Source organism: Leucopleurus acutus, assembly GCF_964270905.1.
Source record: "Leucopleurus acutus genome assembly, chromosome: 7".
Taxonomy (NCBI): Eukaryota; Metazoa; Chordata; class Mammalia; order Artiodactyla; family Delphinidae; genus Leucopleurus; species Leucopleurus acutus.
Genome location: NC_139150.1, coordinates 44,926,563 through 44,953,655, shown reverse-complemented (window position 1 = coordinate 44,953,655; position 27,093 = coordinate 44,926,563). Strand labels below are relative to the sequence as shown.

Below are 27,093 nucleotides of genomic sequence, written 5' to 3'. Positions count from 1 at the left end.
AAATCAATATGAATGGTATCTCCACATTGAGAAATTAGAAACATATCTGCTGACTTAATAGAGAATATTCTTAGAAAAGTTACCTTCTGATTTAAACTGCTATTTACAGGCTAAAATATACGGGTTGTCGCCTAGAAATAGGAACTGACTTTATACAGTTGACCATTGAACAATATTGGTTTGAACAGTGTGGGTTCACTTATACGCAGATATTTTTCAATAAATACAATAGAATTTTTAAAAATATTTTTGACAATTTGGAAAAATGTGCAGAGGAAATGCGTGGCCTAAAATATTGAAAAAATTAAGAAAAAGGCATGTCATGAATGAGTAAAAAATATGTAGATACTAGTCTATTCCTACATAGGCATAAGGTGAGTGACATTTAATATAAAATTAATAATGTGTTAGTTTTCTTACTGTTTTATAAGCTTTCAAAGAATTACATTACTATATAGGATGCCTGTCTCTCCTGTACTTGGAGAAACTGCATATCAGCCTGTTATCACAGGTAAGTGGTTTTTTAAAAATGTAATAATGTTTCCAATACTGTGTTATAAATAAGACTGTAATACTACATGCCACAAAAATTTTATAATGATTTATTCATTAGTATATAGGCTACTCTACCATGAAGCAATCTTATTGATTACACAAAGCTACCATTAAAGCAAATACATTGCTGCTTCTTTGTTATCAAAGCATGAATCGTTTTATCTGTTAAAAAATATGAATTTCTTTTTCACACTATCTTTTCATTTTTGATGTCTAGTATTAATAACATGTATAACATCTACAGTGTTTTGTATTACATACAATATTAATGTAGGTACTGACAAGTAACTCACCTTGTAAACAGAGGACATAAACTTAAGTATAGTACTGTAAATGTATTTTCTCCTATGATTTTCTTAATAACATTTTTTAATCTAGCTTACTTTATTGTAAGAAAACAGTATATAATACTTATACAAAATATGTCTTAACCAAGTGTTAATGTTACTGGTAAGGCTTCCAGTTAGGTTTTTGAGGAGTCAAAAGTTATATGTGATTTTCTACTGTGAGGGGAATCAGCACACCTAACCCCCATGTTGTTTAAGGGCACTATGTGATAGTAGATATGTTATCCACAAAAATAAAATATTTAGTGAAATAAACAAAGATCAGAATATGTGTATGGTATTCTTTTTCTTAAGTTTATTTTGTATTTTAATAACTTTTTATAATAATCAAAGTAAAAGCCACACAATTTTGAATATTTAGAAAATATGGCAATGTAAAGAGAAAAGATCGTTTTTAATTGAAGTATAATTGATTTACAACATTGTGTTAGTTTCAGGTGTACAGCAAAGTGATTCAGTTATTTTTTTTCAGATTATATTCCACTGTAGGTAGGATACTGAATATAATTCCCTGTTGTGCATGGTATTCTAATTCTACCACTTATACTTTTAAATGAGAGGAAATTTTATACACATTTATATTTATATATACATATACACATACATACGTGTATGTGTGTGATTTTATATGCATGAGATCTCTCTGGATAGATACACAAGAAGCAGGTGACAATGGCTACTTCTAGGGAAGAAAATTACTAGTAGATGAGTTGGGAAGATTGATTTTTTCACTATAAAAAATTTTCCACTGTTTTGAGTATTTTACCATATGGCTGTATTATCTTTAGAGATGTTGTTTTATTTTTTTATTGTAAAATAAAACACAGGTAGAGAAAAACCACATGAAACAATGTCTCAGTAAATTATTAAAAGGTAAACACTTTCATTTACCTTGACACCAGGTCAAAAAATAAAACTTTGCCAGCCACCCAGAAGCCTCTCCATGTGCCCCATCTCAATCACAGACTGTCCCCACCCTTTCCAAAAGTAACTACTATCTTGGCTTTTAGAGTAATCATTTACTTCCACTACCTGCTTTGATAACTTCCCTTGCACTTCTTTATAATTTTATCAATCAAGTGTGCATCCCTAGCTGCTATAGTTAGTCTTGCCCATTTTTTATTTCTAAATTGGTCTTTTATGTCTCTTGTAAGGTGTAGTTTTCTAAATTTTTTCTACTGTGAACTCATGGACTTACACATATCTAATGGGTTTCAGATTGCGGGAGCCAGAGTCCAGGATGGCCCCCAGTGATCCCTGCCTTCTGGTAGTCACACCTTTATATGGTCCCCTCCCACACTGGACAAGGGTTGGTCTGTGTAACCAATAAATTACAGGCATACCTCAGAGATATTGCAGGTCAGGTTCCAGACCACGACAATAATGAGAATATTGCAATGAGAATATTGCAATAAAGCTCCAAAAGGAGCTTTTTAGTTTCCCAGTACCTACAAGTTATATTTACACTATACTGCAGTCTATTAAGTGTGCAATGGCATTGTCTAAAAAAATGTACATATCTTAATTTTAAAATACTTTATTGCTAAAAATTTCTAACCATTATCTAAGGCTTTAGCGAGCCCTAATCTTTTGCTGGTGGAGGGTCTTGCCTCGATGTTGATGACTGCTGACTAATCAGGGTGTTGGTTGCTGAAGATTGGGGTAGCTTTGGTCAACCCAACCCATTTCTTAAAATAAGACAACAATGAACGTTGCTGTGTTGATTGACACTTCCTTTCATGAACAATTTCTCTCTAGCATGCATTGATCTTTGGTAGCATTTTACCATAGTAGAACTTCTTTCAAAATTGAAGTCAGTCCTCTCAAACCCTGCTGTTGCTTTATCAACTAAGTTTATGTAATATTCTAAATCCTTTGTTGTCATTTCAACAATCTTCACAGCACCTTCACCAGGAGTAGATTCCATCTCAAGAAACCAATTTCTTTGCTCAGCCATAAGATGCAGCTCATTCTTTAAAGTTTTATCATGAGATTGCAGCAATTCAGTCACATCTTCAGGCTCCACTTCTAATTCTAGGTCTCTTGCTATTTCCACCACACCTACAGTTACTTCCTCCACTGAAGTCCTGAACCTCTCAAAATCATCCATGAGGGTCAGAATCACTTCTTTCAAATTCCTGTTAATGTTGATATTTTGACCTCTTCCCATGAATCACAAATGTTCTTAATGGCATCTAGAATGGTGAATCCTTTCCAGAGGTTTTCAATTTACTTTGCCCTCCATCAGAGGAATCACTATCTATGGGAGCTATAGCCTCATGAAGTATATTTCTTCAATAATAAGACTTGAAAGTCAAAATGACTCCTTGATCCATGGGCTGCAGTATGAATGTGTTAACAGGCATGAAAACAACATTAATCTCATTGTACATCTCCATCAGAGCTCTTCGGTGACCAGGTACATTGTCAATGGGCAGTAACATTTTGAAAGGAATCTTTCCTTTCTGAGCAATAGGTCTCCACAGCGGCTTTAAAATATTCAACTTGAAGTCACCAGCTACATAAGCCCCAAACAAGAGAGTCACCCTGTCCTTTGAAGACTTGAAGCCAGGCATTGATTTCTCTAGTTTTAAAAGTCCTAGATGGCATCTTCTTCCAATATAAGTCTGTTTTGTCTACACTGAAAATCTCTTGTTTAGTGTAGCTACCTTCATGAATTATCTTAACTAAATCTTCTGGATAACTTGCTGCAGCTTCTACATCACCTTGCTGCTTCATCTTCTACTTTTATGTTATGGAGGTGGCTTCTTTCCTTAAACCTCATGAACCAGCCTCTGCTAGCTTCAGCCTTTTCTTCTGCAGCTTCCTCATCTCTCTCAGCCTTCCTAGAATTCAAGACAGTTAGGGCCTTGCTTTGAATTAAGGGAATTTTGTGGCTGGTTTGCTCTTCTATCCTGATCACTCAAACTTTCTCCATATCAGTAATAAGGCTGTTTCACTTTCTTATCATTTGTGTGTTCACTGGAGTGGCACTTTTAATTTCCTTTAAGAACTTTTCCTTTGCATTCACAACTTGGTTAACTGTTTAGCGCAAGAGGCCTAGCTTTCTGCCTATGGCTTTTGACGTACCTTCTTCACTAAGCTTAATCATTTCTGGCTTTTGATTTAAAGTGAGAGAGAGCATTGAGTAGAGTTCCCTGTGCTATACAGGAGATTCTCATTAGTTATCTATTTTATACATGGTATCAAAAGTGTAAATATGTCAATCCCAATCTCCCAATTCATCCCACCTCCCCTTACCCTCTTGGTAGCCATGTTAAAAATTTTTTAAATAGGCCAGTGAGAGGAGACCTTCAAGATGGCGAAAGAGTAAGAAGTGGAGATCACCTTCCTCCCCACAAATACATCAGAAATACATCTACATGTGGAACAACTCCTACAGAGCACCTACTGAACGCTGGCAGAAGACCTCAGACTTCCCAAAAGTTAAGAAACTCCCCAGGTGGGTAGGGCAAAAGAAAAAAGCACAAACAGAGACAAAAGAATAGGGACAGGACCTGCACCTCTGGGAGGGAGCTGTGAAGTTTCCACACACTAGGGAGCCCCTTAACTGATGGAGACAGGGGGTGGCGGAGGGGGGAAGCTTCGGAGCCACAGAGGAGAGCGCAACAACAGGGGTGCAGAGGGCAAAGCAGAGAGATTCCCGCACAAAGGATCAGTGCCGACCAGCACTCACCAGCTTGTCTGCTCACCCGCTGGGGTGAGTAGGGGCTGGGAGCTGAGGCTCGGGCTTCGGAGGTCAGACCCCAGGGAGAAGACTGGGGTTGGCTGGGTGAACACAGCCTGAGGGGGGCTAGTGAGCCACAGCTAGCCGGGAGGGAGTCCAGGGAAAACTCTGGACCTGCCTAAGAGGCAAAACACCATTGTTTCGGGGTGCACGACGAGAAGGGGGTCAGAGCACAGCCTAAAGGAGCTCCAGAGACGAGCACGAGCCATGGCTATCAGCACAGACACCAGAGACGGGTATGAGACGCTAAGGCTGCTGCTGCAGCCACCAAGAAGCCTGTGTGCAAGCAGAGGTCACTATCCACACCTCCCCTCCTGGGAGCCTGTGCAGCCCGCCACTGCCAGGGCCCCATGATCCAGGGACAACTTCCCTGGGAGAACACATAGCATGCCTCAGGCTGGTGCAACGTCACACTGGACTCTGCCACCGCAGGCTCACCCCACATTCCATACCCCTCCCTTCCCTCGGCCTGAGTGAGCCAGAGCCCCCTAATCAGCTGCTCCTTTAACCCCATCCTCTCTGGGCAAAGAACAGGCGCCCTAAGGCAACCTACACGCAGAGGCGGGGCCAGATACAAAGCTGAATACCAGGAGCTGTGCAAACAAAGAAGAGAAAGGGAAATCTCTCCCAGCAGCCGCAGGAGCAGTGGATTAAATCTCCACAATCAACCTGATGTACCCTGCATCTGTGGAATACCTGAATAGACAACGAATCATCCCAAAACTGAGGTGGTGGACATTGGGAGCAACTGCAGACTTCGGGTTAGCTTTCTGCATCTAATTTGTTTCTGGTTTTATGTTTATCTTAGTTTAGTATTTGGACTTTATAATCATTAGTAGATTTATTGATTTGGTTGCTCTCTTCCTTCTTTATATATATATATATATATATATATATATATATATATAGAGAGAGAGAGAGAGAGAGAGAGAGAGAGAGAGAGAGAGAGAGAGTGGGACATATATATTTTTTTTCCTTTTTCTCTTTCTGTGAGTGTGTATGTGTATGCTTCTTTCTGTGGTTTTGTCTGTATAGCTTTGCTTTTACCATTTGTCCGAGGGTCTGTCCATTTTTTTTTCTTTTAGTATACTTTTTAGCACTTGCTATCATTGGTGGATTTGTTTTTTGGTTTGGTTGCTCTCTTCTTTCTTTCTTTCTTTTTTTTTCTTCTTATTACATTTTAATTTTTAATAATTTATTTGTATTTTTTTATTTTAATAACTTTATCTTATTTTTTTCTTTCCTTCTTTTTTTCTCCCTTTTCTTCTGAGCCGTGTGGCTGACAGGGTCTTGGTGCTCCAGGTGGGTGTCAGGCCTGTGCCTCTGACGCCAGAGAGCCGAGTTCAGGACACTGGTCTCCCAGAGACCTCCCAGCTCCATGTAATATCAAATGGTGAAAGCTCTCCCAGAGATGTCCATCTCAACACTAAGCCCCAGCTCCACTCAATGACCGGCAAGCTATAGTGCTGGATACCCTATGCCAAACAACTAGTAAGACAGGAACACAACCCCACCCATTAGCAGAGACGCTGCCTAAAAGCATAATAAGATCACAGACACCCCAAAACACACCACTGGACGTGGTCCTGCCCACCAGAAAGACAAGATCCAGCCTGATCCACCAGAACACGGGCACCAGTCCCGTCCACCAGGAAGCCTACACAACCAACTGACCCAACCTTACCCACTGGCAGCAGGGGGGGGCAGACACCAAAAACAATGGGAACTACGAACCTACAGCCTGCAAAAAGGTGACCCCAAACACAGTAAGTTAAGCAAAATGAGAAGACAGAGAAAAACACAGCAGGTGAAGGAGCAAGGTAACAACCCACCAAACCAAAGAAATGAAGAGGAAACAGGCAGTCTACCTGAAAAAGAATTCAGAGAAATGATAGTAAAGAGGATCCAAAATCTTGGCAATAAAATGGAGAAAATACAAGAAACGTTTAACAAGGACCTAGACAGCAAACAATGATGAACAACACAATAAATGAAATTAAAAATTCTCTAGAAGGAGTCAATAGCAGAATAACTGAGGCAGAAGAACAGATAAGTGACCTGGAAGATAAAATAGTGGAAATAACTACCACAGAGCAGAATAAAGAAAAAAGAATGAAAAGAACTGAGGACACTCTCAGAGATCTCAGAGACAACATTAAATGCACCAACATTCAAATTATAGGAGTCCCAGAAGAGGAAGAGAAAAAGAAAGGGACTGAGAAAATATTTGAAGAGATTATAGTTGAAACTTCCCTAATATGGGAAAGGAAATAGTTAATCAAGTCCAGGAAGTGCAGAGTCCCATACAGGATAAATCCAAGGAGAAATATGCCAACACACATATTAATCAAACTATCAAAAATTAAATACAAAGAAAAAATATTAAAAGCAACAAGGGAAAAACAACAAATAACATACAAAAGAATCCTCATAAGGTTAACAGCTGATCTTTCAGCAGAAACTCTGCAAGCCAGAAGGGAGTGGCAGGACATATTTAAAGTGATGAAAGGGAAAAACCTACAACCAAGATTACTCTACCCAGCAAGGATCTCATTCAGATTTGACGGCAAAATTAAAACATTTACAGATAACAGAATTCAGCACCACCAAACCAGCTTTACAACAAATGCTAAAGGAACTTCTCTAGGCAAGAAACACAAGAGAAAGAAAAGACCTACAATGACAAACCCAAAACAATTAAGAATATGGTAATAGGAACATACATAGCGATAACTACCTTAAATGTAAATGGATTAAATGCTCCAACCAAAAGATATAGACTAGCTGAATGGATACATAAACAAGACTCGTATAGATGCTGTCTACAAGAGACCCACTACAGACCCAGGGACACATACAGACTGAAAGTGAGGGGATGGAAAAACATATTCCATGCAAATGGAAATCAAAAGAAATCTAGAGTCCGTGGCCGCTGAGCCTGCGTGTCCGGAGCCTGTGCTCCGCGGCGGGAGAGGCCACAACAGTGAGAGGCCCACATACTGAAAAAAAAAAAATTAGCTATTTCTCCAAGAAGTCCTGATTTATTTTATTCAGAATGGTCTTGAAAAAGACCACAGTCTGGGTGCCATGGGTGCTTGGTTGGTCATTATTTCTACCTCTTTTCCGTAAATAGATAAAATATGTATCTAGTGAGTTCATACTTAAATTTCCAATTCATATTCAGGATTAAAGATTTTTATTTAAGTTCTTTTATATTAAATCTGATTCTTTTCAACTACATGAAGAATCTTAGTCCTCAAAGACAGAGACAACAACATTAAATATCCATTAATTAGTCATTTGCTTTCTTCCACATAAACACACAACAGTCTCAGAAAACAACTCCAATACTATAACCAATCATTATGATTTCTGAAAACCATTTGAAAAACTTTTGCATATGCTACCATACTTTTCTCCTTTTTAAATACTTGTACCATGTCTACATTCTATGATCAGGTAATCATTTTTAATGATTAAACTTTTTTAATATTCACATGTTAGTTCTAGAACTAACCATACAGTATATTTGATGCCTACCACCAGTACAATGATATGATAGGGTCTTTCATATCATTTTGGTTGGTAAGTTGTTCTTTAGTAGATTACTCAGGGAAAGCTCAGGAAAACAATATTCTCTAAATCCTTGCATGTTGCTAACAGTTTATGCCCTTCATACTTGATGGTCAAATTTGTTGGATATAAAAGCCTCAGTTCACATTTTCTTTCACTGAATATCTAAAATGTGTTACTTAAGTTCCTTCAGAATAGATTACTGTGGTCAAAACGTCTGATGATAATATGATTTTCTTTCTCTTATACATCACATGCTATATTTTTTCCTAGATGAAAAAATTTTTTCTTTATTAATTTTTAAAAAATATTTATTTATTTATTTATCTCTGGCTGCATTGGGTCTTCATTGCTCCTCGCGGGCTTTCTCTAGTCGTGGCGATCGGGGGCTACTCTTCCTTGTGGTGCATGGGCTTCTCATTGTGGTGGCTTCTCTTGTTGCAGAGCACGGGCTCTAGGCACACGGGCTTCAGTAGTTGTGGCATGTGGGCTCTAGAGTGCGGGGTCAGTAGTTGTGGTGCATGGGCTTAGTTGCTCCATAGCATGTGGGATCTTCTTGGACCAGGGCTTGAACCCATGTCCCCTGGATTGGCAGGCGGATTCTTAACCACTGTGCCACCAGGCAAGCCCTTGTTCTTTAAACTTCAGCAATTTTACCAGAATATGACTTGGTCATAGTTATTCTAAGTCAGTGTTCTCAGATACTCAATGTACTCTTTCAATACTTATTTCAAATATTTTTATTTCGGGAAATCTTATAAAAATTATACCTTTTACTATTTGCTCTGTTCTCTTAGGTTTTCTTCTTCAGGGACTCCTATGACCCACATGTTGAAACATCTTTGCCTATCTTCAATACTTATAGGTTTTTCTCAAATACTTTTCCCCCTTTTTCTTCTCCTTTTTCTATTTTTTTTAAAATTTCCCATTATTATTCCATTTTTATTAAGGTATTATTTGCTGTGTTTATTTACTCTTTTGCCTCTTCTAGTTTAGTCATTAAATTTTTTTTTCTTTTATTCTAATTCTTTCTTGAGTTCTGTCACCTGATTTCTGAATTTTTCTATTTCTGTTTCATATTGCTCATTCGTGTCTTTTATCATTTCCCTATTGTCTATTAATTTGTTTTGAGATAGTTATAGTTTTAAATCATTACATTATTTTTAATCATGTTTACATGATTACATTATTTTAATCATGTTTTTCTGATTAAATGCTTTCATTTTCTATAAGGATATTACTCTGATCCTTATTCTCTTTTGCATATAGTAATTTTGTGTGAGACTTGAATACTTGAATACTTTTCTGTTACTCATTTTATGTAAAATTAAGTCTCCTGAGATTTTAGAAGGAGAGGAAGTTCAGGATAGTTGGGGGTTTTTTTGTTTTTGTTTTTGTCTTCACAGAGCTCCCTCTTTTATAGGTTTTCATGTAGTGTGCAGAAATATGGTGTCTCACTTTCTGAGGTTTCCTGGCTCTACTCCATCTCCCACTTGAATCTGGACCTTCTCTTTCCTCTTCCTCTGTTTTCCCCTCTTGCTCAATTTTGTTTTCACTCCCAGCAGGTTTTCCCCTGTTTGAGCTCTTCTGGGAAGAAAACCTAGAGGGTCGGTCCATTTCAAGAGTTGATAGGGGTGGACTCACTAGTCCTTTATGCTTTATCACAAGGCCACCTGCCCTCACTCACTGGTAGTAGTGTCCGAGTAGTGACACTGAGTAGCGTCAGCTGATGTTCTCAAAGTGCCCACTGAACTTTTCAGGGATTACCTGTTGGTTCCTTTGAGTTTCTCCTGTTCTCAGTCCATCTGCCACTCCATTGCTTCTGTCTGCTATCTCCCACATAGATGATAATAACATACACAATCTGGTTGTTGATGATTTCTCTCTACCTGGTTGTACTTGGGGGTTCCTAGAGTTGTCATTTAGTTTTGTATTTATTCTTCTTGGTGTTCTCTGAGGTTCTGGATCTGTGGTTTGGTGTTTATCATTAATTTTGGGAAATTCCTAGTCATTTTTTCTTCAAATATTTCTGTGCTCCTCCCTTTCTTCTCCTTCTGGTATTCCCGTTGCACGTATGTTACACATTTTCTAATTGTCCCACAGAATTGAATATCTGTTCTGTCTTTTCATTCTCTTTTTCTCTTTGCATTTCAGTTTTAGAAGTTTCTATCAACATTTCTTCAAAGAAGAGTTGTTGGGTTTCAGTTTGTTCAGCTTTTTTCTTGTTGTGGCATTGGGAGAGAAAAATTCTAATCTCCTTCCATGCCGGACTAGAAACTGAAGTCTATTTAGTTCTGTTGTAAATTTTGTTCATGGGTTTTTTGTTTTGCCATATACTTTATATGTGGGGGTTTAGGAGGGTCAAAAAATATACAGACACTGCTATCCTCTCAAAATCAGAAATAATGTTTAATAATAATAAAGTAAGAGGCATTTGGCACAAAGTAATTCAATGTTACAACTTCAGCTAAGTTTCTTGGTTTAAAAATGATTTAATAAACATTTAATTATAAATTAACAAGCAGGGACTTCCCTGGTGGTCCAGTGGTAAAGAATCCGCCTTCCAATGAAGGCGACGCGGGTTCAATCCCTGGTCGGGCAACTAAGATCCCACATGCCATGGGGCAACTAAGCCCACGTGCCACACTACTGAGCTTGTGTGCCTCAACTAGAGAGCCCGCATGCCACAAACTACAGAGCCCACGCTCTCTGGAGCCGGTACCACAACTAGAGAGAAGCCTGCGCCCCGCAACGAAGAGCCCTCGTGCCACAACTAAGACCCGACGCAGCCAAAAATAAAATAAAAATAAATTTAATAAAAAAATACTATATTTTAAAAATTCTGAAAAAGTTTAAAAAAATAAATTAACAAGCAAAAGACAAGAATTCCCTTAGTAAAAAGCAGAAAATATATTTACAATCAGGCAATTTATAGAAGAAAGTGAAATAAACATGAAGATTTTGAAACTCATTAGTAAACAATCGAACACCTATTAGAACAACAATGAAATATCAATTTTAACCCTGTTAGTCTAGCAAAAATTAGAAAACTGGGTAATACTAAGTGCTGATAGGGTTGTAGTTTATAGAAACCCTGACACAGAGCCTGGAAAGGTTTTGTTTTGTTTTTTTATTTTATTTATTTATTTTTGGCTGTGTTGGGTCTTTGTTGCTGTGCACAGGCTTTCTCTAGCTGCAGCAAGCAGGGGCTACTCTTTGTTGCAGTGTGCGGGCTTCTCATTGCAGTGGCTTCTCTGGTTGCAGACCACGGGCTTTAGGCACGTGGGCTTCAGTACTTGTGGCATGCGGGCTCAGTAGTTGTGGCTCATGGGCTTAGTTGCTCCCCAGCATGTGGGATCTTAGTTCCCTGACCAGGGCTCGAACCCGTGTCCCTTGCACTGGCAGGTGGATTCTTTTTTTTTTTTAAGTTTTTTTTTTTTTTTTTGCTTTTTGTTTTTTTTGGGGTTTTTTGCGGTACGCGGGCCTCTCACTGTTGTGGTCTCTCCCGTTGCGGAGCACAGGCTCCAGACGCGCAGGCTCAGCGGCCACGGCCCACGGGCCCAGCCGCTCCGCGGCATGCGGGATCCTCCCGAACCAGGGCACGAACCCGTGTCCCCTGCATCGGCAGGCAGACTCTCAACCACTGCGCCACCAGGGAAGCCCTGGCAGGTGGATTCTTAACTACTGCGCCACCTGGGAAGTCCCCTGGAAAGGTTCTTACAGGCAGACTTTTTTTTTTTAAGTGAAAGAGACTTTATGGGGGGGCGGGTGGGGGAGAGGGAATGTGTGCATAAACTAATGCCACCATTTTGCAGTGAAATCTGGTACTTCTTCGTCAAATTAAATAGATGCATATCCTGTGATCCAGCAATGCCATTCCAGGAGATACATTCCAAGTAAACTCTCAGGCTAGATGTATGAAGAAACAATATGAGATTGTGCTATTGGTTTCCATCACTGGAGATGTAAATAGGTGAAACGTGGTGAATTCACATCATGACGTCTTACGTAGCAATTAGAAACAACAGATCTATAGCAATATGCATAGATCTTTAAAACCTGAACGCTTAGTGAAAAAGGTAAGAACCCAAATTGAGATCCCTAACGCATTACAGCATATATAAATGTTTAAACACATGCTAAAAAACAAAAAAAATACACATTTTACAAAAACTGATACAAAAAGAGAACATACATTAACCAAATTAGAATGGCTGCTGTGACAGTAATGACAATAGGAAAGGAGATAAAGAGGAACACAATAAATAAATAGATTTTTTTTTAAAAAAGAGCAAGATCTTATCAATGATGATAAATTTCCTTAAACTGAGAAGTATATCAACTCATTTCTCCACATCTGAATTTCCATAATGTTTTAAAGTAAACTTAAATACTGTCTCTCTCAAAACCTGTACTTCTTGAGAATACCTCAAACCACAAAGTACTATTTATTTTCCTTGTCCTATTAGCATTTCCTCTAATTATTTTCCATTCTTTGACTTCCTTTTTTAGAAGTATTTCTAACCTCATAACTTTTTATTCATCTGACTCATTCATTTATTTACTCAATGAGTATTTAAGTGTCTACTCAAATATTAAGTGTACATAAAGTATTGTTGGGCACTAAGAGGATATTCGGGAAATGTCTTATGATCCCTTTTTCCGGAACGTTTATTCTAATGGTGGGTGTAAAGCATTAACCCATGAAACAGCTCAAAACAGCCCAAGGCAGTACTGATTTAGTGTCTAAAAACGAGAGGTGAATGTTAACATGTGATGGGATCCAGAGAAGAGATCAGTGAGGATTGGGGTAGATGGGAAAAATCTGTCAAAAGCATCAAGGTGCAGGACTTCCCTGGCACTCCAGTGGTTAAGACTCCAAGTTTCCACTGCAAGGGGCATGGATTCGATCCCTGGTCAGGGAACTAAGATCCTGCATGCCGTGCGAGGTGCAGCAAAAAAGAGAAAGAGTCTAGGTGCATTGGATCTTTTTTTTTTTTTGGCTGCGTTGGGTCTTCGTTGCTGAGTGCAGACTTTCTCTAGTTCTCCATTGCAGTGTGCAGGCTTCTCCTTGCGGTGGCTTCTCTTGTTGCGGAGCACAGGCTCTAGGCACCCAGGCTTCAGTAGTTATGGCACACGGGCTCTGTTGTGGCTCGCAGGCTGTGGAGCACAGGCTCAATAGTGTGGTACATGGGCTTAGTTTTTCCGCGGCATGTGGGACCTTCCCAGACCAGGGCTTGAACCCATTTCCCCTGCATTGGCAGGCAGGTTCTTAACCACTGCACCACCAAGGAAGTCCTGTGCACTGGGTCTTATATAATGAGTAGGAGAGAGAGAGAGAGAGAGAGAGAGAGAGAGAGAGAGAGAGAGAGAGAGAAGAGCATTCCAAGCAGGGATGTGTCTTTTTACAAGTCACAAAATTAAGACTGAATAAAGCATAATCAGAAAGCATAAAACTAGAGGGTAGGAACTGAGGTAAGGAATTAAGGGCAATAAGATTAAACCAGGGGCTTCCCTGATGGCTCAGTGGTTAAGAATCTGCCTGCCAATGCAAGGGACACGGGTTCGAGCCCTGGCCCGGGAAGATCCCACATGCCGTGGAGCAACTAAGCCCGTGCGCCACAAGTACTGAGGCTGCAAGCCACAACTACTGAGCCCACGTGCCACAACTACTGAAGCCTGCACGCCTAGAGCCTGTGCTCTGCAACGAGAAGCCACGACAATGAGAAGCCCACACACCACAACAAAGAGTAGCCCCAGCTCACCGCAACTAGAGAAAGCCTGCACACAACACCGAAGACCTAACATAGCCAAAAATAAATAAATAAATAAATAAATTTATAAAAAAGAAAAAAAAAAGATTAAGCCAGTAGAGAACAAATTACAGAGGACTTGAAGGTCTAACCTAGTAATCTTGATTTTATACTGTAGGTAGCAGGAAGCTTCTGGAGGTTTTTTGATTTGGGAACTGAATAGATTTTTCTGTGTTATATTATCACATGAAATCTTTCACCAAATACTGCTCAGGATCACAGCTCTCTTTCTGTCCAGTCCCACAAAGACAGACCTTGTCCAAGATCAGTCCAGTGAACTACTACAACCCCTTCATTGCTCCTCTCCCTCCCCGACTTGCTGCCTTTTTTCCTTCACTTCTTCCACTTCTTCAACTTCATAACTTGACCTCATTCCATCAGAGTTTGGGTTAGGTGTGTTTCCCCAGCATCCTATGCTTGCCTCTACCACGTTAATTGATCATTATTTTATTCATCAAATATTTAGTGACCCCCTACTGCCTTCTAGGCTGAACCCACAGTAATGAGCAAAAACAGAACCAAACCCTGCCCTCATGTAGCCTAGAAGCAGAGAGAGAAGCTATCATATTTTGGAATCCTATTTTTAACCGTAGAATGTATTGCACTGCATTTCAACTGAGCTCAGAGTGTCTCGCACTTTGTAGATGCTCAATAAATGTTTACTGAATGAATGAATGTGAAGATGCTTGGAGAATCCTACTCATACGGCCACAAGCATTATCATCAGTCTTGGATTGATAATGGCAATCTCATCCCTTCTCAGAACTGCTTATCACATAAAAACATAAACTCTAGGTCAAAGGTCGGCAAACTTTTTCTGTAAAGTGCTAGCTAGTAAACATTTTAGGCTTTATAAGCCATATAGTGTCTGTCACAACTACTCAGCTCTGCTATGGTTGTGCAAAAGCAGCCATAGGCAATATGTAAACAAATGAATGTGGCTGGTTCCAATAAAATATTATTTATAAAAACAGGTGGTGGTCTGGATTGGGCACACAGGCCCTTGTTTGCCACCCTGTGCTGTAGATCAGGGGTCCCCAACCCCGGAGCTGTGCACTGGTACGGGACCACGGCCTGTTAGGAGCGGGGCCGCACAGCAGGAGGTGAGCAGCTGGCGAGCAAGCAAGTGAAGCTTCATCTGCCGCTCCCCGTCGCTCCCCGTCGCTCCCCGTTGCTCCCCGTCGCTCGCATTGCCGCCTGAACCATCCCCCACCTGTGGAAGAATTGTCTTCCATGAATCCGGTCCCTGGTGTCAAAAAGGCTGGGGACTGCTGCTGTAGAGGATGCCACTTCTGTCAATTTTTCAGGACCGCCTTCATGCTTAGTCCATACTCTGTTCTTTAGTCAGGTAAATTTACTTGCTACACCCAACAGCTGAGTTCCCCCTTAAACTCATGTCTGACACCTGTAAGTGTGGTACTGTGAAAAAGTATATAATTTGGAGCTCAAAAGACCTGCTTTATTTATTGATTGACCTTTTGCCAAGTTACTTTAGCATTATTGAACCTTTATTTCCTCATGGTAAATGGAGTTTGTTTTTATTTTTTAATCCTGATTATGAAGATCAAGTGCGAAATGTATATTGAGAACTGAACACAATGCTTACATAGAGTAGACAGTTCACAAATATGCCCCCCCCACATCTTTGCCCAGTTATGTTCTTTTCCTCTTTTAAATCAAGTCATCAGATATTTACGGAGGCTCTACAGTTTCAGGTGCCTTTAAAACTATTCTAAATCCTCCCTGATATCTCTCTTGACCACTGGGTCTCCAAATTGCATATAACACAATACACCTGGGAGCCTAAAAGTACCGATGGTTGAGTCCCAACACTAGGTATTCTGATACAAGTGTTATAAAGAGCGGCCTGAGCATCAGAATTACCCACAGATAATTTCAGTATAGAGCAAATTTGAGAGTCACTGCTCCAAATAGGACTCTGGGTTCAATCAATTCAGAAGCTCTCTTCTTCCATCTTTCCAACTGCCTTCTCTTTAACAGTTAGTACCTGTACGCACACCCTTATAGAGTTAGAATTGATTGAGTTCTCCCAGCGATTACTTACTCATATTTGGATATATTTATGTTAAGGAAAGAGGAAAAAAGAGAATCAAGTAATTCTCTTACCTTGCATTTGACATTTGTTGTTTAATTATCAGGCATCCATTCCCCTTTCTTGTGGCAACAACCTTGATTTTTATCTGGGGATCCTCCTCTCCCCACTCTCACTTCGCTTGGCCTGCTTGAGGCTTTATTCCTGGCCCCTAGAAGCTCATGAAACCAGTACACTAACATCCCGGTTTCAGTTACTGTTGGTCCACTCTGAGCAACTGTCACGGTTTAGTTTTCTAGGATTGCTGAAAGACACTCGCCTTTTTTCTGCTGGATTGGAATCTGAAAGAATATGGGTCTTGGAGATTCTGGCAGCTATTTTATAACCTCAAAGAGAAAGCCTGTCTGAGAACAGAAGAAGAGAAAGAGAGACAAGACAGACAAAGAGAGAGATAGCACTTTGTGCCACAGTGTCTAGCTATTTCTCAAGCCAGGTGCACCATCAAACTGCTATATGAGCCAATAAATCGCCTTTGCTTCCGCTTCCGCTTCTGCCAATTTTAGTCAGGTAGTCTATCACTGGCAACCAAAAGAATCCCAAACTGATACAGCCTCCTCTCATCTCCCTCAGAACCCAATTTACCAGCCATACACACAGAGATTACGTGCCAGAGTCAATCACCAACCATTCGTTCAATAAATGTACTGAGTGCCTATTGTATACGATGCTCAGCCTAGGAGGAGGGATTATAGTAGAATGCCATCATTAAGAACTGCACAAAATTTTGTGGAAAGAATACTCAACAACAATGCCATCCTACTGTGTGTGAGGCCCTGTGCTAGGTATTGAGGACAGAAAGGATCATAAGACAGGGTCTGTATTCTCCAGGGTTTGCCATCAAACTGGAAAGATGGCATGCACATAAAAAGCTAAGCAGCAATCTGGGATGTTAGATGCACGGATTCCGGAAGATGGATGTCAAATGCAAAGTAAGATGCCTCGGCAGAAAATCTTAAATAAGTACAGGAACCATGACATTTTCATTTCCCTTTGAACCCAAATTAGCTAGAAAAGGGAAGGAAATTGTTACAAAAAGTATAAAAGAAGAAGAGGTAACATGAAGGGAAGAGAGAGTAGAGGCTTTGAAAGTTGTTCTAAATATTTTTTTAATTAAAACAATAAGTCATTTTGTGGATTTTATCTGCTTGAAAATCAACTGTGCTAATTTTTTAAAAATTTAAATATTACGTAAATCTCTTCATTCATTTATTCGACACTGTCATGTGCCTGTTACGTGCCAGACACTATTATATACACTGAGGTTTTAGAATTAAATTTAAAAAGTCCCTACCAGTTACATTCTAATATCTTCAACGTAGAAAATAGACTTTCTCATTCAATCCCCAAAAACGGCGACTCTAAATGATTCGGTAAATACACATACAGACATTGTAAATGTAGATTTACTGGTTTATTTGTTTTTACCAAAAAATGAGAATACTGTACACTATACCTACTAACTCACTATTTTTTTTGAAACTTGCTTTTTAAAAAAAATAACGTAGAAATATTATTTGGACTGCCTTCATGTTAATAAATATAGATTCACCTCATTCTTTTTTACAAGTTATGTAGTATGCCATTGTCTTTAACCGCTGTTCTGTTCATTAACATTTAGTTCTTTCCAGGTTTTCACAATGATGAGCAATGTTGTTGTAAAAAACAGGTGGCATTTTCCATAATTTTTCAAACACTCAGAAGAAAAGTATTAATTACAGTTCTCCAAAATGGAAAGGTTTGGTTCATACTGGGAAAGAGGTGAATTAAATTCCTTTCAGATAAAGACCATTTTCTATTTCCTTTTTAATTCATCATTGACATATTGAGTACTGAATAAAGTTTTACACAAGTGACTAGAAGATATCTTCTAAAATCCATTAATGTAAGTGCAGACTTAAAAATAAATAATCAATAGCTAATTCCACAAAGTCTTCTATGTGCCCAGGACTATTCTAGGCCTCAAAAAAGAGAAATTCTGTATTTTTCTTGAAATAAAAGGTCACCACAATTGAAATGGGCAAGAACAGAGTCTTCTAATGAAAGCACTTCTATTATACCCAAATATCATTTTCCTTTTCCAGAAAGACAATAATTGAAATATCATTATAGGTTTAATTTATAAAATTGTTACGACTACTTCAAATAGATTTCAAGAAACAAGAAAAAAATCATCTTGCTAAACAAAAACAGACAGCTAATATATTTCTATTAGAATTATTTGACCTTTGAAATCTGCCACCAGATGTTCCATCCAGTTCCACCTTGGCTATTTCCAATAATCAGAATTATTTATGTCTTTTTGTTCACAAAAAATTGTTTCCAGTCTATTTACTGAACAGTCCAACATTCCATTAATGCAGAAAGACATTTCAATAACAGTTCAATTAACTAAATAAACTGTATAATTAATAGAAATGATTTTTTTAGGAGGAAAATGAAACAATTTTGTTTGGCATGTATGTTTTAAATTCTTGGTTTTGGCCTGTGATCACTTAAAAACAACCTCCAAACACATCTAAATGGTTAACTATAAATGCAAGATTATGCCTTTTGCATTTTATGGTGTATAAGATCTAGCATAAGAGAAAATAAACCCAAAGAGGTCCAGTCACTTACCCTCTTCATAACCACAGCCAGGGTAAACTTCACTCAGCCTTCAGCCATTGAATTTTATCCTGAGGTTCCCATCTACCACACAATCAGATAAACCCCAATTTGTGGGAGCAACTAATGGAAATTGTGATATAAAAAGAATTGCCAAACGAATTTCCATGTGCTTAACCTCAAAGGGAGAAACTGCAAAGTGAACTGAGAAAAAAGTTTTTTAGCTGCTTTTAAACCCAAGGGGCTGATTTCACTTCTAGTGAACTTGTGACTAAGATTGCCTGGTCGGGAAATGATTAACACTCATGTTGTCGTCATCTGCTTGAGCTCTCCAGCTGCAGGAAACTGGCTGAGGGAACTTATCAATCCTGGGAATGTGTGCTGTGAATACACTGTCCTCCTGAGCTGCCATTTAGTTATTTTAAAGAAAAATGTATTTAAAACCTCTGCCAACTTCGTTAGTGGTTATTTGATTAAAACTATTATTATCAAACATTTTATTTTTATTTTTCATTTCTTTACCACCCCCTTAAAGGAAAGATCATCACTTAGATCCTTCTTCTTTAAATTCCAAAGTTTTATAAGTAACATTAGCAATACCTCTGTGTTCTCTCAGCCTTGTTTCTCTTCCCAGCCATGCTTGTGTCTAAAGCTTCAGTGTCCTTTTGAACTGCCAGTTTTCAACTCATCTGGAAAACAGGGGCATGAAAAAATGAGGAGTTAATAGGTGTACATAATTTGGAGGCATTAGATAGCCATCAAAGGATCTTCTGTTCTTTAAAATGATTGTCGTGAATAGCATCTACTACCTGATGAGTCCTTCATAAATATTTGTAGAAGAAAAGAAAAATCTCATCTAAATATGAGAAAGAAATGGCAGAGATTTATTTAGATAAACTTCTGTGCAGTATTTGTGAATAGGAGCCTGAGATGATATTGCAAATGCATGGCTTCTCTAAGGAGGGCTTTCACTCCAACAACAGGGAGTAAATGGTGCATTTCAGGTCAAATGGCCAAGGAAAGTTGAAACTGGGTTTCAAATACAGTGCTGAGTAAAGAGTTTAAGAACTAGTTGTCAGTTGTGTTTATTACACTATAAACTTCATTCTTCTCATAGCCTTAGGTTGCTGATTCAGGAGTAGATTGATGACTCAAGAGTTCATATCACCCTTCCTGAGGTATTTTCCATGAATTGTCAAGTTCCTTTTAGGAACTCAGTTGCATCACCACCAAAGAAAGCAAGTTTGAACTGTTTCAATGCTATAAAACAATTCCAAACAAATTCAACTAGTTTTTCCCTTTGCACCTTTATATTGTTTTTGTCTCTGAAAAATAACAGGCACTCTGAGTTTCAAATATTTTTTGCATGCCTGCATGCTGCGCACTTTACAGTCCTAACTACCACACCTTCACTTTATTTTGCTGGGCCACAAGAAACAGCTAGGAAGTTGAAGGAAAATGCCTCCTCCCCACCCACCCCCCCCCCCCAAGCTTTAAGCCATCTTAGTTGTTTATCATTGTAACAGTGCCTGGATCATAATGAGCACTGAATAATCATTTGTCATTATTATTCAGTTGTACAAAAGAATAGTGTCCACAAGCATACGAAAAAACAAAAAGCAAAAACAAACAAACAACAACAAAAACAAATCTTCCAGAACTGAAGTTCTTAACCTAGACTTTAAGGGAACCAGAGGTTCTGGGAACACCCTGAACTATGTGTAAAATTTACAATTGTGTGCATTTTTCGGGGGAAAACGTGGTTAGGATTCATCAGATCCTTAACTGAATGAGTCAATAACACACATAGAAAAGGGCAGGAAACAACACCTCAGAGAAACATTAAAAATATGTAGTCTCAAAACAGAGAGGACCAAAATAAGAAAGATGTGAAATTATAACTAACATCACAGAGATTAAAAAAAAAATCATAAGAGAATACTACCATCAGTTATATACCAACAAGCTAGACAACCTAGAAGAAATGGATAAATTTCTAGAAACATACAATCTTCCAAGACTGAATCAGGAAGAAACAGGCAATCTGAACAGAACAATCACTAGTAGTGAAACTGAGTTAGTAATCAAAAACCTCCCAGCAAACAAAAGTCCAGGACCATATAGCACCACAGGGAAATTCTACCAAACACATAAATAAGAGCTAATATCTATCTTTTTCAAACTATACCAAAAAAATTGAAGAGGACGGAATATGCTCAGATTCATTCTATGAGGCTACCATTACCCTGATACCAAAACCAGACAAAGACACTACAAAAAAAAGAAAATTACAGGCCAATATCTCTGGTAAACACAGATGCAAAAAAATTCATCTAAATATTAGCAAATCAAATCCAACAATATATAAAAAGGATTAGGGACTTCCCTGGTGGCACAGTGGTTAAGAATCCGCCTGCCAATGCAGGGGACATGGGTTTGATCCCTGGTCCAGGAAGATCCCACATGCCACAGAGCAGCTAAGCCCGTGCGCCACAACTACTGAGCCTGTGCTCTAGAGCCCGCTAGCCACAACTACTGAACCCATGCGCCACAACTACTGAAGCCCGTGTGCCCTAGAGCCCGTGCACCGCAACTACTGAGCCCATGTGCTGCAACTACTGAGCCCATGTGCTGCAACTACTGAAGCCTGCATGCCTAGAGCCCATGCTCCGCAACAAGAGAAGCCACTGCAGTGCGGTGCCAGCGCACCGCAACGAAGAGTAGCCCTCGCTCACCCCAACTAGAGAAAGTCCGTGCACAGCAAAAAAGACCCAGCGCAGCCAAAAATTAAAAAATAATAAATAAAACAAATTTATATATATAAAAAAGAAACTTTCAGGGAAGGATTATATTACCTCCATAATATGGCAAAGCCCAATATTAGCTATTTTCAGTGACATACAATATCACTACCTATTTTTATTATATTACGAGGTTACTATAATTAAAGCATAATAAACACACACGAACAGATGATCACAGTTCATGTTCCTTTGACTCTCAGAGTCAGTTAATGATAGCCATACTCATGATATTACAAAGTAACTAGACCTAAATGATAAGAAAATGCAAGCGCCTGAAACCAGCATTACTTTTACGTGGTCAAAGCAAATATCTCTCTTCATGCTTTAATTTGATATAGTTGCAATAACGCTAATGCCAGCATTAGGCATCATCCTAAGATGCTACTTGAGTCCTACCTGAGATGATTTCATCCTCACCCAGACTGGGGAGTTGGTGCTGGGTTGCAGAGAAGTCCCTAAGTAATGTAATTCTTCATATCTGACATTTGAGCAGAGAGAAGGAATCCCATCTGGGTTCAAAAGAAACAGGGAAGGCAGGACACTGGGACAGGGAATGAAGCCTAGAGCTGGAAACTGAACTCAAGCAGGAAATATCTCAGACTGGAAGAACATACACTGCTCCATCCACCCTCATAGCTACTGGGCGACTCATAGATCACTGTGGTAACTCAGTCTCTGGAGGATGGTAGAGACCACTCCTTCTCCTATATTTTCCCACCCTTTCTAGAAAGATGCCATCAGGTTTATCAACTTCTATCCCCTCAAAATTCCTTCCAAAGGAGAGAAGTACATTCCTCCCCAACAAATGCTTTGGAGGAGAGAGTGTGTGTGAGGAACCCAACCACCATCATTTATTGAGTACCCATTAAACACTGGGTGCTTGCTTTACATTCATTTTCTTATTTATTCTTCACAGCAATTTTATATGGTAGGCACTATAATTATTCCTATTTTACAGACCAATCCTTCTCAGGCTCAAAGTAGTGTAATTTAGAAAGCAGTATGCCAGAACTCTCTAATTTTCATTACAATGTTTTATCTATAATCTTCTCATTTTATTCTCATTTGGTATAAACCTTTACATCTTCATTTCTGAACCACTATACTTGCTGCCTACCTGGTGTCTTATCCTCCAGAGTCTATGTCCAATTCATTCTGCACAGTGTCATATTAGCATGCACACACACGTGCACGTGCACACACACACACACACACACACACACACACAGCCCCTCAAGCATAAGTGAGCCAGCCTAGAGTCCTCACCACTGCAAGGGGATGGAGTAGATAATAATAAACACTTTTCTGGCTTCACAGAAAAAGGTAGAATTGTGAACACTTTAATATTCATGCTTCTTTCATATTTTCAGTGACATTTTCAGGGTTTTTTTTTAAGATGTATTTGGGTATATTTAATCTTTAGAAGCCATTGACCAGAACACTGTCAAATATTAAATAAAATCTATTGACTATGATTCTGATATAATGAAACACATGAGCGACATTTCCAACTACAAAGGCAGCTTGAAGCATTATTTTGACTTGGCATCACTAAGTGACATTTGGCCCAAGGAGGCCATAGTTCTTGGCCACTTGATGGTCATTTGCACAAGGCTGATTGTTTCATAGAGCCATTAGTACTCTATGACAATGGAGTCATAGCTGGATTAACACTTGATAAGCAGCAAAGATGAGCGAAAAAAAAATAAAGGTCCCTTACACTAAGTGACCCGCAATTAAAAAAATAAGATCCATAGCAAAATTGCATACAGGTCAGAAAAAACTGTGACAAAGAAAATTCTAATGAGCCTTTGCAAAAAGACCAAAAAGGAATATATCTTGTCTCAAATTTGACTTTCACTTAGAGCTTTGCAAATCCTAGAACCATATGTATTATCTATATAAAATGTTGATGGGTTACCCACCCTAAAACTAATATGAATCATATATATATAAGTATGCAGTTGTCAACAAGTGCATGCTCTCAGATAATTACTTAGTGGGGTTATCTTGTCTACCTTTCTGGTGGTTGGGACATCTCTGAGGGTAAGGATCATGTTTCCTGACGACTCTCTATAAGCCTCTGGCTTTGAGGCCTCGAAAATAATTCTTTGAAATACATCAATAATTTGATTTGACTTCTGCTAAGATCCATCTTCTTTGATTTCTCCTAACCACCATGGCACCTGGCCAAATAGAAACCCCTTTCCCCGTCCTTGGTTTGAGAGATGGTACACTCTCTTCCCCTGTCTCTGACTGCCCTTCTTCTGCCTCCTACCCCTTCTATAGTTTTAAAGAGGCAGTGGTCCTAGGTATGTGGCCAGAGTCTTCTTTCTGTCTTCTCCGTCAATATCTCAATTACTCCTTTTGCTTCAGTGGGCACCTCCAGGCAAATGACTCTGAAATCTAGTACTTCAGCCGCAAGTCTTCTCCAGCTTGAGATTTCCTGACTACCTGCTGAACATTTGCAGCCGCCGCCAAGTTCAGTTCAACAATACTAAACTGGCCTTGCACTCATTCTCACAATTCCCATTCTTACTTCTCTACTTCTAGAAATGGTTCATTATTGTCTCTCTTACCAAGGTCTGAAACTTCAGTGTCATGTTTTATCTAACTCTCTCTCTGTCTCAGGGTCCTTTCCCACTCACTAGTATATCTAATCATTGCCTAAGTTTTATGGGGTTTTTTTCCTTCATTAAAAAAACTCTTGGGGGAGGGACTTCCCTGGTGGTCCAGGGGGTAAGACTCCACGCTCCCGATGCAGGGGACCCAGGTTCGATCCCTGGTCGGGGAACTAAGATCCCACATGCATGCCACAACTAAGAAGCCCACAGGCCACAACTAAGAGAAGTCCATATGCTGCAACTAAAAGATCCTGCATGCCGCAAGGAAGATCCCATGTGCCACAACTAAGACCCAGAGCAGCCAAAATAAACAAATAAAAATAAATGATATAAATAAAATGAATATTAAAAAAAAACCTCTTGGGGGAATTCCCTGGCGGTCCAGTGGTTAGGGCTCCATGCTCCCACTGCAGGGAGCATGGGTTCAATCCTTGGTCAGGGAGCTAAGATCCCCCATGCTGTGCATGGCGCAGCCAACAAAACAAAACAAAAAACTCTTGGGAGGGAGAGGGAAAAACTGAAGATGCTGGAGACAAAAAAAAAAAAAGTCAAAGGAGGAGATGAGAAGGAGGGGATCAAGGATTTGGAGGGAAGTATTAGTCTTAAACGAGAAGGGCAATGCTTAAGATCGGAGAACATAAACAAAGACAAGTATAGGTATGAATAAGTGTATGGGGGTATGTGGGGAAAGAATGAGTACTGAAGGACAACATACATTGTAGCCTAGGAAGAGAATGGTTATGAAGAATTAAGGACATGGGAATTTCAAGATGAAATAATTAATAGCATATCTTGGCACAAAGATGCCAAGGAACATGAAGAATGATAGAGGATCACTAGATTTGCAAAACCATCCATTGGTGTCATACAGGAGTGTATTTTTAGGAGAATGGTGATGATAGAAGCTTGATTATAAGGGTGGAAAAAGAAAAGAGATATAAAGACAAATAAAGGGATATAAATAACAGGAAAACAAAACAAAACTCCGGAATTCCCTGGCAGTCCAGTGGTTAGGACTTGGCGCTTTCACTGCTGTGGCCCAGGTTCAATCCCTGGTCAGGGAACTAAAATCCAAGATTTCACAAGCTGCTCAGCCAAAGACAAAAACAAAAAAACTCTTGCCTCCATTCTTTCTTTTTTAAATTATTTTTTACTCCTACTTTCATTATCCTACTTCAGCCATTCAGCCCCAAACTTCTGGGTAATTGGGGTTATTGTAATTTCCTCCTGGTTGGTATCCTTCTCTCTTCTCTATCTGTTTGCTACCAAATAAAATTTCCACAGAGCATCACTTCAGTAGTATCCTTCCCCTGATCAATAAGCTTCAACAACAGTATTTCATAGTTTAGATGAGGGTACCTCAAACTTCAGTGTGCACATGAATCACCTGGGGCTCTTCCTAAAATGCAGATTGAGATTCAACTGGTCTGGAGTGAGGCCTGAGACTGCATTTCTAGGTCCCAGGTGATGTGGCTGAAGGTTTATGACCTTGGTCATGTCCAAGTTACATTCTCCTCATCTATCACATGGGAAGACTAATAGCTAATAAAAGGCCACCCTGCCCTCACCCTTGTCCCATTCAGTCTGTTCTCAATAAAGCAGAACGATTTTGTTATATGTAAGTCTGATCATGTCACTCCTCTGATCAAGATTCCAATGTCTTCCTTCTCAGGCAAAAAGAAAGTCCTCACAATGGCCTGCAAGGCCTACATGATCTCACCCCCACCCTTTGCCCACCTGACTGCATCTCCCTGCACTCTCCTTCTTGCTCACTCTATTCCAGCCACACTGCTTTTCTTGTGTTGAGAACACAACAAGCTCCTTCCTCTAGGCTTTTGCTCTCATCTTTTCTTCTCCCTAGAATGCTTTTCCTCCAGGCAGTTGGACAGCTTGATCCTTCACTTCCTTTAAGCTTGGACTCAAAGGTCATTCTCTCACTGATATCTTCCTCAGCCCACTATCTACAACTGCAAACATCTCTCCTTCATCACCATTTCCTCACATCCCCTTCCTTGCTCTATTTTTCTAAGTAACATTTATCCATATCTAGTATACCAAATATTTTCCCTGTGTAATGTAAGCTCCAGAAAGATATAGATTCTAGTCTGCTTCATTTAACCATTCATAGATTTCTGTTTCTTTTAGTTGATTCCCCAACACCTAGAAAACTGCCTGGAACATAACAGGTATATTAATAAATATTTGTTAATTGAATGAGGAATGAATGTATGAGTGATAGTATCCACTTCTAGGATTACTATGAGGATAAATAAGATAACACCCATAAAGCATTTAACACAGTACTTGACCAATTTCACAGAAACAGAATAAAATGGTTGCCAGGTACTGGGGAGGAGAGGAAAATGGGTGATATAGATTAAATGGGCACACGTTTTCAGTTCTAAGAAGTATGAGGATTTAATGTACAGCATGGTGACTACAGTTATGAGTATGATATTATGTATCTAAAACTTGCTGAGGGTAGATCTTAAGTATTCTCACCACACACACAAAAGAGTTACCTATGTTAACTATATGAGGTGCTATAGTTAACTATATGTTAACTACTTTGATAATGATTCTACAATATATATGTATACCAAATCATGATGTTGTACACTTTAAATATATACAATTATACTTGTCAATTATTCCTCAGTAAAGTTTAAGAAATACAGTGCTTGAAATATAGAACCATAATTCTTTGATTCTAACTCAATTGTCCATCAACAGTAAAATGGAAAAATAAATTGTGGTAAATTCATACAGTGGAATTCTTTGAAGCCATGAAAATAAACAGCTACATGTAATAGTATGGATAAATCTAAGTAATATAATGTTGAGTAAAAGAAGCCAACAAATAAGGAAATAACATAAATTTGTGTGTATGTTTGTTTAACAATGGGCAAAAA

The 27,093-nt window shown here is 39.1% G+C and overlaps 2 protein-coding genes across 2 annotated transcripts in view; both read right to left on the bottom strand.

Annotated features, from left to right (window-relative positions):
• LOC309964330 (uncharacterized protein C9orf40) overlaps positions 1–27,093 on the bottom strand; it is a 62,511-nt gene that overhangs the window by 10,210 nt on the left and 25,208 nt on the right. The window lies entirely within an intron of this gene.
• The window catches only part of TRPM6 (transient receptor potential cation channel subfamily M member 6), a gene marked incomplete at its 5' end in the record, with an annotated part of 195,376 nt that overhangs the window by 152,954 nt on the left and 15,329 nt on the right, over positions 1–27,093 (bottom strand). Inside the window, one exon of the mRNA XM_082843245.1 lies at positions 19,354–19,442. The remainder of the gene's footprint in view (positions 1–19,353; positions 19,443–27,093) is intronic.